This window comes from Crocuta crocuta, unplaced genomic scaffold (genome assembly GCF_008692635.1).
Source record: "Crocuta crocuta isolate KB4526 unplaced genomic scaffold, BGI_CrCroc_1.0 scaffold143, whole genome shotgun sequence".
Classification (NCBI taxonomy): domain Eukaryota; kingdom Metazoa; phylum Chordata; class Mammalia; order Carnivora; family Hyaenidae; genus Crocuta; species Crocuta crocuta.
In genome coordinates, this window is record NW_027529175.1 from 2,082,060 (window position 1) to 2,083,018 (window position 959).

The window sequence follows — 959 nt, forward strand, 5'->3', positions numbered from 1 at the left end:
ATGGAGGAGGCGGGGGTGGGGTGGGGTGCCAAGGGCTTTGGTACTTTTTGGTGATGGGGGCCCTGCTGCCGTGTGGCCCGTCAGCCGAAGCATCACTGTGTGAAAGCTGGCTCGCTGGGGTCAGGCGGGAGAAACAACCCTTCTGGCAGGGGCGGGAGCCAGCGCTCTCCTCTAAGCCACAGGCACCACCTGCCGGGAGACCACTCCTCAGCATCAAGGCCAAGTGGGACTGGGTCAGGCAGTCGGAGGGGATGGGAAGAGGTACCAAGAAGTTCTCATGCAGGCAGGCAGGGGCAGAAACATACTAAAATAACATCTACAACCAAAAGACTAAGAAGTCTCGATTCAAGGCTCAGGACTGCCCACTCCAGGCACTGACCCGAACTCCCACCCCCCTCCAGGGTGCCCAGGTGAGCAGCTCCCACCCTGGGTTAAGGTCACCAAATAGGAGGATCTGAGTCCAGGGACTTCTCTTAGGCATCAGGGGCTGGTATTCCCTCAGCCCCTCACAGCTAACTCTTTTTTTTCCTCTCTCTCTTTTTTTTTGGTCAAAAACAAAAGTGCAGAACCCAGTTCCTTCTGCAGTATTTTCCCCTGGGAGCATCTCAGGCTCAGCCGCAGTCTCATCCCACCACGTGACCCATCCTACAAAAGAACTGACCACCTGCCCGGCCCGTTCCCCAGCCCCGTNNGTTGCACATGGCTTGGAATCCTTTAAAACAGGACAGCAAACCACGCACACGCATGCACACACATACCCGCACCTGCCCCACCTCCTGCCCCACAATCTCAGGCCCCAGGAAGAAGGGGCTATATGAAAAGCCACATGTGTCACCGGCTGGGCCAGGTGGAGATGGTGGCATGGGGCCATAGGACAGAGATGACAGCAATTCCACCAGACAGAGTGCTAACCTCCCTGGAGTCACGGACATCAGCTCTGTAGGGAGGGTGTCAACTGG

At 57.3% G+C, this 959-nt stretch overlaps 1 long non-coding RNA gene across 1 annotated transcript in view; it reads left to right on the forward strand.

Annotated features, from left to right (window-relative positions):
- The window catches only part of LOC144226538 (uncharacterized), a 17,943-nt gene that overhangs the window by 10,864 nt on the left and 6,120 nt on the right, over nt 1-959 (forward strand). The window lies entirely within an intron of this gene.